The sequence below is a fragment of the Coenobita brevimanus genome, chromosome 72 (assembly GCF_032717465.1).
Source record: "Coenobita brevimanus isolate Jiangsu-jjx chromosome 72, ASM3271746v2, whole genome shotgun sequence".
Taxonomy (NCBI): Eukaryota; Metazoa; Arthropoda; class Malacostraca; order Decapoda; family Coenobitidae; genus Coenobita; species Coenobita brevimanus.
The window spans coordinates 5,572,967-5,583,251 of NC_137025.1; positions in this window are offsets into that span (position 1 = coordinate 5,572,967).

The window sequence follows — 10,285 nt, forward strand, 5'->3', positions numbered from 1 at the left end:
AGACTGACTATACATGGTTCATTTTCTCACACTTTGATTTTTCACCAGAAATTTAGAAAGACCAGAATATGAAATTTTCAAGATAGTTCTTGACAAACTTAGGTCACTTCACCATTATTTGGACTACACAGCAATGGTAGCAGCATACTTACCTTCCATGAATTGTAGCTTTATAGCTAGAATGGACTATAGGACAATAAAATGCAGGTACCAATATGATTAGATGTCAGAACTAATCTTCCACTTTAGCTGTGGGTCACCTGTAGCTTATATAATGTGTAATCCTTATGTTGAGTCAGAACAGCTTGCTCAATACTGTGATAGTGTAGGCTGCAGGCTGATGAAGACCCTTAGACTGAGAAAACAAGGTAGGCAAAGTCACCAGTGATTATTTAATGAGCTTCCTTTCATAATCTACAACTGGAAGACTAAAATGTTGAATGCAGCTGATAATATTTAGCTCATGTAGACTCCATTGTGCACATCTTTTATTGATACTGTACTGAATCTTGCCATCCAACAAAATGGTATGTTAATTAGTATTAAAAGTTTAGTTTTCAGTAAAGTTTCAGTAGATTCAACAGTTTACTGTTATAGCTTTATCAGTAAAGTTTCAGAAGGCCGTTCAGTACTTTTCTGTCATACTCCATAGCTTCATCAGTAAAGTTTTAGTAGGATGTTCAGTACTTTACTATCACACTCCATATCTCCCTTACATTAGACAAGAATTGGTAATGGCTCTTAATTTGGTATTGAAGTTGATGAGGTTATTAATTTTGACTATTTCTAGCAGACTTCGTATTAGAATAAAGTTATGATAAAGTGGGTCCACACCAAAAATGTTTACAAGCACTCAGGATTGTTATACATGAACTGACTCATGCAAATTATTAGTTATATGCTTACATACCGTAATTATAATGATTATATAACACATCACCAGTATACAAGACTGTAGTATCAAAACATGCTTATGTACGGTACTGTATTCCGAAAGGCGAATATACTATTTCTTGATCTCTCTATTCAAAATCCTCAGTATTTTATCCTAATGTTAAGTGAGATACTATTTAAGATGAGGTGAAGTGAGTGTTATGAGCAGGTGAGCGATGTTTACTCTCAGTTAAGTCTGGGAATGAGTGGCCTGACCTGACCCAACTGTCACGCTGAGCAGAAGCTAATAACTTTACTCCAATGTGAAGTAGAGTTGAAATTCTTTCTGCATGTGATACATTCATTCAATAAATTTTGTTATATCAACAAAAAACTCACTCATAAAGGCGTAGGAACCCCTTGGAATCTTTAGGTTTTCAAGGGAATGTACAATTAGTGAATGCCTGTTACAGAATCAAATTAAAAAAGATTTTTTGTCCTAACACTGTGTTTTTTGGCATCAGATCTAGGAATTAAACGTTGGAGATTCCGCCAGTAATTTTACATTAACGTTTTTGCTGTTTTGATGGTGAAATCTTCAAGGGAAATTGTGATAACGTAGCGCTCGCTTGCTCGTCACGCGCTCACAAAGCGCACTTTACTGGCAGTTGGTTAGATGAGGTGAGGTAAGGTTAGGTTTGTGTGATCTGTTTGACGAAGTGGGGTGAGGTGGTAGGTTGGGTGAGGTGTTGTGTTCTTGGGTAGGTGAGGTGTGGCCAGGCTAGATAATGAGATGTGAAGTTGTCAAGGTTGTGTGAAGTAATCTAAGTGATAGTTTGAGATTAAGGGTATGAGGTAGTGATGAGTGATGTGAGATGTTATTGCCAAGTCGTATGCAGTATATATATATATATATATATATATATATATATATATATATATATATATATATATATATATATATACTTGCCTCAGTACTGCAAAAAAAAATTGTGTAATTGAGGAAATTAAAAAATTGTACAGGGTGATTCAAAAGTCTAGTTTCAGGGGAGTCCTGATATTTTTGGCCGTTCCTTCACACATTTACCGTATTTCTTCCTGTCTCTCCCTTTCTCCTGCCAAACTGGACTTCAGATTCAATGTTTTAATTGTTAATCAAAAGTAATATATAAGTTGATCATGTAATCAGAAAACCAGTGAAAAAGACAAAAAAAAAAAAAAAAAGTAACAAGTATACAGTGGTTAATTCATTTCTAAAATATAATTAGATGTAACATGAAAACTGGATAAAATTATCCTGTTAATATTATCAGTCTGTTATACTAAATATAAGTGAAAGTTTCCTAGTTATGAAAAAAAAGTTGATTTTAAGGAAGAATGCCCTATCAAGTCCGATAATTCGAGAATAAAAAAATAGACACATCTTACGGTAGTTGTTTCACTCTATCCTTGTTATTATTTCATCACTGGCTACATAGCCTATTTACTCCTATCAGGACGATGACATATTCTGGTTGACACCGGCTTATTATATATATATATATATATATATATATATATATATATATATATATATATATATATATATATATATAAAATACATTGCGGAGACCGTCGGGTTGGTGGGGCTGGGAAATTTCCGAGGTCTGTAGACCTTGGGAAATTTGTATTAGCTCTTCAGCCTGAAGCTGTACTGCACATTTTTGCGGTTGACGCTTGATGACTTCATTTTGCTGAGAAGGGATTCTGTCGAGATAATGGTAATTTTTTATACAACGGAGCCCGGCTGCATGGAAGACAAACTAATGTTATATAGCATAATTCTAATATGGGGCAGACTTCTGACGTCATTACTTTCACAGTTCATCGACGATTAATTGTATTGAAAACTTCCTCAGGAGAATTCCACCTACTGGTTGATACTTTTTATAAATGTATATATCTGAAAATTATTACTGTTAATTATTGGCTGCTTATTGAATTGACCTGTAGCACTTTCATACTCTTGTGACGTCACAACTGTTCCAATGCGCTGCCGGGGAAGCAACAAAATCACGATACTTTAAAAGTGTCTGGCTATTTCACTTTCTTGTGGTTGGTAATCGAGTAGGGAATAAACTATTAACCCTTTATTGTACTGCGAACTGCACAAATAATCTAATATGCAAATGGAGCTTGCTCATTTGGAAGACTGTTCACGGATTGAGACGAATTGGGCAGGAGGCTGCGAAACGGAGTGACGGTCGTGTGTGTGCGTGTGTTCTTAATTTTTTTTCCGCGCCTGAGTGTGACCCCCTGTAGTGATACCCCCGGGTCGCACTAAAACATGTCGGCAGCACACAGGGAAACTTTTGGGGGACACAGGGCACGGAGAGTTAACGAGAAAGGTGAGTACTGGGAAATGTGATACCAGTAGGGGTGTCGGTTATCAATCCACCCACCTACCGCCATCATTAGTAGCATAATTATTTGGGATATTAATTCAGTAGGTGTATAATATATCGACACCACTACCATCATCACCATCATCATCATCATAATTTGTAACTTTCTACCCTAAATAATGGAGTGTATACCATGAGTAGGATCTAGAAACAAAGGACAAAAACAAATGGCCGTCACATTCAAACTCGATAGCCTTGTAGCTGCAATATACAGTTTTTACACTTGGTTAAAGTTGCCTTCCATCCATCCATCTTGAATACTTAATCGTAACGAGATTAACACTAGAATGATGCTGGTCACGAAAATATGCTGTAGAAATGATGTAGAGCCAAATTATCGTCCTATTCTGCCATTGAGTTAGCAGAAATACGCAGCGATAGGGAGAAATTCAGGGCCAAGTAAGACAAAGGTAATATTTAAATTTTAGCGTGGATTTTAGGGTTGTTTTTGGGTTACCTTTCATATGGGGAATAAAGTAGTAATAGGAAACGAGTCATTGTAGTGAAATTGTTATTGTTTTCTCGGCGGACGCAACAATTACGGTACTGAAGGTTGCGTCAAATTGGCATATTTTTGTCGAGCAACGATTTTTCTCAAAGGCTTGCTACTGTGTCGTCCCACCTGCACTGCCATCACTTTGGTTATCAGTCAGCAATTATTATTCATCGTAAGGAATGGATAAAGCGGTCTGTTCATCGTAAGGAATGGTTAAAGCAGAGTCTGTTCATCGTAAGGAATGGTTAAACTGAGTCATACTAACATGAATGTAATACGAATTTGCAAACGTTCGTCACATACTGAGATAGTGAAGAGATTACAGTACGGAAATTATTCAGTACTGAATGGTTTAACAAATATGTAAGATGACCGCTTATGCTGCTTCCTCACAGTTCTGCCACTTGTGCTTCCCAAAAAATACTATGTCACCGTAGTCACAGCCGTTAGTTGATCTCACAATTGATAATATTTTGTCAAAGTTGTTAATTCAAGACGTCTTGGTGTTTGTACGTTAGGAACTGCGTACATACGATGTGTTGTTAAAGTAGTTTCAGTTGATCTATGTATAAATGGTAAGTTACTGTCACCGATGTTCATTTCCGGCCGTCATCTGTCACGATTTACATTTTTCTTTGTTCGTTTATGAGCAGCCTTTCATTAGACGTTGTGTGGGTACCGAAGATGTAACTTGTCGAACGATAGACTTAGTGGTTGTACATACTTGGGCATTTTTTTTTTTTTTTTTTTTCACAATCTTCCGTCGCAGATGAGCGAAGGAGTTTCACATAATCTTAAATTTGTTTGTTTCGCTTCGCATCGTGCAAGTACATGAGCCAACAGATGTGATTTGGAAGTGATGCGGAAAAAAAAAAAAAATTGCAGTTGGGTTACATTTGTTCAGTTCAGTCCTTTATGGGGAACTCAGCTCACTAATGGGTTAACCTCTGTAGTCTCTGGAATATACTTGTTTCATCACCATTTTTAGATAATCTTTGTGTAGCTTAGAAGAGAGATTTTGAACTGGAAAGGCTATACAGCGTTCATTACACCTGTCAGTACAAGAGATCTAGCTGAATAGTCATCTGAAGGTAGCAAGAGTAAAATGAAAAATTACATCATGGAATTGAAGGGTATTGCTGTTGAGTTTAGCAAAGGTATTAGGTGTAAGTGAACTATTGACAGGGACATAAACATTTCTCACACGGCTGGCTAGTGAGTGGATAGGAGGGAGGGACGGCGAGGCAATTGTATCCATGGCCGGGGGATAGTAACGCTGCTGTGCCTTAACCCAAACAGCAAGGTAATAACATAAACAGCGAGGTAATTACATAGGTGTGGGATAATCATTTAGCCGGGATGTGATCTAACCCGCGGTGAGGTGATACACGGGGGTCGTTGTCTCGCCTCCGTGGTCGTCAAGCAACCTGATAGTAATGATTAAACGCCATCACCTCTCACCTTCCCCTCCCCTCACCTGTCCTCCCCCACCTCCCCTACCCCCACTTCACTCACCTTGTCAGTAATCCTGTCCTTTTTACCTCCCCCCATCCCCCCTCATTACGTCCCCCCAGCTCTGTTCTCTCTCCTCATGCCTTCTCCCCCATCCTTATTCCAATTACCTTCATATCCCTCCCTTCTCATATCCCACCTCACTTATACCGATATATCCTTCCTGTCCTTATCTCCCCTCCCTCTTCCCCCCTTATTTTACCTCTCATGTCTTATTCCTTCCCTCCCCCTGTTTCTTCTCTTCTTTATCTCACACCTGTATTCCAGTTACCTGCTTATCTCTCCCCCTCCTCTCACCTCCCTCATCCCTCCCCCCCTTTATCTTATTCAGAAACCCTTCGCCTCTTCATCCCTCCCCTCTGCCAAAAGTGTATCCCCCTCTTCTCTTCATTCGTCCTCCCACCCATTCCTTTACCCCTCCCCTCCTCCTCCTCCTCCTCCTCCTCCTCCTCCTTATCATCATCATCATCATCAATATCATCGTCATCATCATCATCATCACCATCATCATCTCCCTCCTCCTCCACCTCCTCCTCCTCCTCCTCCTCCTCATCATCATCATCATCCTCATCCTCATCATCATCATCATCATCCTCATCATCATCATCATCATCATCTCCTCCATCCCCTCTCCCATCTCATTGCCTCACCGTCCCCTTTATTCATCCTATCCACCTCTTCCTCTTGAACACTAATCAGCACCTCTTCTTTCTCTCCCCTCCCCCTCCCCCCCTCCTCTTTCCCTGTCCCTCCCCCTTCTCGTAATGCAGCACCTTCCTCTGCATTCCCGCTCGGTATATAACAACCCTCCCCTCTCATTTCTCCCTCCCCCCTCTCCATATTCCTTTCCCTTTTAATTTCTCCCCCTCTCCATATCCGCCCTCCCCTTTCATTTCTCCCTCTCACCATATCAGCCCTCCCCTTTCACTTCTACCCCTCTCCCCATCAGCCCTCCCCTTTCATTTCTCCCCCTCTCCATAAACGCCCTCCCCTTTCATTTCTCCCCCTCTCCATATCCGCCCTCCCCTTTCATTTCTTCCCCCTCTCCATATCCCCCTCTCCCTTCTCCACTAACACCCCACTTCAACATCTCATAACCTCCCCCTCGCCATTAACTCCTTCACTACGATGATGTATATTGTTTTCTTGCCATCTCCAGACGAGTTTATTAAGCTTAAGGGGAGATTTCGTCGAGAGGGGAGATGTAGACCCGTATTCGCCTCGGTTAAGGAAGGTCCCTAATACCTTTTCCTAAGCAACTTATTTTGCCTCTTACATCTAACCGTCTGGCTTCGTAATACATATAGGCCTATAAGTCATTCTTATTTCGCCATACTCTGCATAGATAACGTGCAAAAGGATATTAATCAACCATATCCAAAAATAAATTGCCAAGGGAGAGGTGCTAGGGAGCTTCCTTGAGTGACGAGAATACGCGCCATAGATTTAATAAACCCCTTCACCCCGAGAATCATTCCTCATTTGAGTACAGTAGTCTGGAGGTTGCAAAGATAAATATAAAAAATAAATATGAAATAAGTTCTCGGACAGAAAGGGTAGTGGTAGTGTATCAAGCTCGAAGACGGAAGACCTCGAGTTCGAATCTTGGTCCGGTCAGACTGTTGGATAAAGTTTGTTCCCCCCATGCCCCTGTGCACCTAGCAGTAAGATTGGGTTCCAGGATGTAAAGTCGATTATTGGAAGTTAGCGGAAGTTGATTATGTGCTTCAGTGACCCGCGTGCAGGCGATAGGTACTGTAGTAATCTTAGGGTTGCTTTTTGCAAAAAATAAAATAAAAAATAAATACAGGTAAATAAATAAAGTATCCTCCCATCGTATGGGTATTAATTTTAGAGCTTCATGCAAAATAAATAAAAGTTTCCCTCCATTCATTGACTCCCTCCACATACTTCCCCCCCCCCCGCCCTCCCAGCCTGTAGCACCATCCCTCCATGCATCCCTCCCCCCCTCTCACTCATAGCACTCCCCTCCCTTATATTCTTTAACCTCACCCATAACACCCCTTCCCTCCATTCCTCTTCCCTCTGAAACCCTCCTTCCACGAAAATCATTTCCCTCTCCATCACCCCCCCTTCCCTCTCCATCACCCTCCCCTTCCCTCTCCATCACCCTCCCATTCTCACTCCATCACCCTCCGCTTCCCTCTCCATTTCTCCCCTTCCCTCTCCATCACTTTCCCCCCTCCATGTTACCCTATCATCTCTACTTTCCTTTTAATTCTCTCTTCTCAGCATCCTTCTCCCTAACCACTTCACTACGATGACGGCATTTGTTTTATTCTTGCCACCCCAGACGATTTTATGCAGCTGAAGAAAAGCCTCGTACTGAAGGGCCTAATACTTCCCCTTATTATTATACCCATTTCTCTTGCTGCTCCGTATCCCCCTCGCTCTATACCCCCTCTCTTTCTCATCCTCCTGTCCACATTTATCCCCCCTCCCTCGTCCGTATTCCTCTCTCCTCAATATCCCCCTTTTTTTTCGTCCTCACCCCTCCATAACCAATTCCTGTACGTACCTCCTGTTTTCCCCTCTCATTCTCATCCCCTTCATCTCCCCTCCAGAGCCTCCCCCATATCCCCCAGTATCCCCCCCTATCTGTCTCATCCCCTTCCCTCCACAACCATCCCCGGACCCCCCTCAATGCCTCTCTCTCTCTCTCTCTCTCTCTCTCTCTCTCTCTCTCTCTCTCTCTCTCTCTCTCTCCTGTCCTCTCCTCTCCTCTCATACCCCCCCTTTTGTATCCCCTTTCTCCTCTCCTCTCCTCATACTCTCCCTCCACACTCCCTTTCCTCCGTATCCTCCCCTACGTCTCCCATCCCTCCCCCTATGCACCTCTCTCCCTCCTCATCCATCCTCCCCATACCACCTGTGATGATGCTTGGGGCGAGGTCAAGGAGTGAGGAAAGATCCAGTTTTAGACTTGACAAATTCTCATCTTTTTTTTTTACCTTCAACTTACTTCCCTTGTCTGAGTGCGGTCAGGTGTCTGTTTTTTAGTTTTATGATCTGTTAGGTCTCGTTGGCATCCACTGGCTTGAAAGGAAGGGATCGTTACTGAGTAGGAGCAGAATACTCGAAGTTAATTTTTTGTTTGAGACAGACAGACACAGACAGACAGGTGAATAGACTGATAATTATGCTGTAGATAAGAGAATTGATTATTGTTTATTTTTGACATGTTGCGTCGGGAAGAGTGGTCGTTAAAGTTGATAAAATATTGGCCAGTGTTTTTATAGAGACCAGCATCTTTCAATAGACGGATGGAGCCAGCAGACAGGCAGAGGAACGCATGAAGTGGAGAAGGGAAGAGTATTTTCAGATTGACGAACTGGTGTAAAAAAAAATATTGTTGGCTTTCCAGTACAGAGAATGTTTTGATGATATAACTGAGTGCTTGCTTAATAACTGACGTGGTATGTGAATGTCAGTGAGGTGGAGGTGAGTAGGGGGAGAGGGAGACTGAGGAGGAGATGGAAGGATGGGGTGGAGTAGTATATGAGAGAGAGAGGGGGAGTGTGAACTGGGGAAAGGGCAACCAGATGGCGGAGGACAGGGTGACATGGAGACGATTCGCTTGTGGCCACCCCTTACGGGATTAAGGTGTCTGGCAATAGATAGATAGATTATTATTATTTTTATTATTATTATTATTTAGATTATTGCCACTTCCAAACGATATTATTCAACTTTATAAATGCCTCTCGTACTGAAGGGGTTAATGAAGGGTATATCTAATTCTTCCAGTCTGAAACTTCTCTCCAAAACATAATAAATTCGTCTGAAAGTAGCAAGAGCAAACTGAAAAAAAGACGCCGCCGAGTTTAAGGGGTTCAGTCTAACTTTAATGGTAACTTTAAGAAGCAGAAGTGAGTGTAAATTAATGTTGAAGGTGAAGAGCTTTGCCAGTAGAGTATCACTAATATAACAAAATGTGATATGGCAGAGAAAAAAAAAATATATAAGATAACGTTGTGTGTGTGTGTGTGTGTGTGTGTGTGTGTGTGTGTGTGTGTGTGTGTGTGTGTGTGTGTGTGTTTTGCCAGTAGAGCATCACTAATACAACAAAATCGGATATGGTAGAGAAAAATATATGTAAGATAACGTGTGTGTGTGTGTGTGTGTGTGTGTGTGTGTGTGTGTCCCTCGGCGAATCTGGGGTAGTTAGGTAGGAGGGGAGTGAGGGTTTTCAGCACTTGTGTTGGCTGATGATGCACTTTTGCCGTGAGATGAGGAGGCGAAATCACATAGATCCGTAAATGAGTCTGGAAGGTGGTGTGATCGGCGTAGTGTGAAATTGAATGTTGGGAAGAGTAAAATATGGGTATCTGGGACGGCTAAACACTCCAGAAGCATGATTAGTCCCAGATGGGTGGAAATGGAGCGCATGGATCTGTTCTGAAGGACCTGGAAAGTGTACTGAGTTAGGGTACTAGTCGGGTGGGTGGTGAGTGGGTGTAGCGCTAAAATAGGACAATACGCGCGTACATAGGTACACACACACACACACACACACACACACACACACACACACACACACACACACACACACACACACACACACACACACACTTTATATATCTCTCAATATCTTGATATAGATATATAGATTTGTTTCCCAGTCAAGAGCTAGATAACCCCGTCCAAACATAATATGTGACCACATGCTCTCTCCTGTGTGCCATTATGTTAGTATTAAACCCCAAGCGACCCTCGGATGTAAACCCTCATGGGCCACATCCGATTGGTTCAACGTACCTCACTACTCCATAGGCCCCCAGGCGCTTATTTGGTTATATACTGTGCTTAAAACATATCGTAGTAAGTGGTTTCCTGGGCCACAAAAGTCAAGTTGGTTTATCACGCATTATCTTTACATGAAGGTAGCACAGCATCGAGTGTCTGAATGGTGGGCGCCAGTATAATATTAATCCCTTGA